The following is a 231-nucleotide window of genomic DNA, read 5'->3' as shown; positions in this document are numbered from 1 at the left end:
AATTTACACCAACTACCTGAAAATTTTGCTTTTAAATGGGCAACATAAACAAAAATAATTTAAAATAAAAAACAACATTCTTTTTTTGAAAAGCACTATATATGTTATAGACTAACCAGCAAAATTTTATACTAAATATTGTAAATGTCTCCTAAATTCTGATAAATTTTAATTTCTAAAAGTTGTCAGTCATTAAATATATTTTTCTAAAGGAATACTCCAATATTTTGC

The sequence above is a fragment of the Eptesicus fuscus genome, chromosome 7 (genome assembly GCF_027574615.1).
Source record: "Eptesicus fuscus isolate TK198812 chromosome 7, DD_ASM_mEF_20220401, whole genome shotgun sequence".
NCBI lineage: Eukaryota > Metazoa > Chordata > Mammalia > Chiroptera > Vespertilionidae > Eptesicus > Eptesicus fuscus.
Note: the sequence above shows the minus strand (reverse complement) of the source record.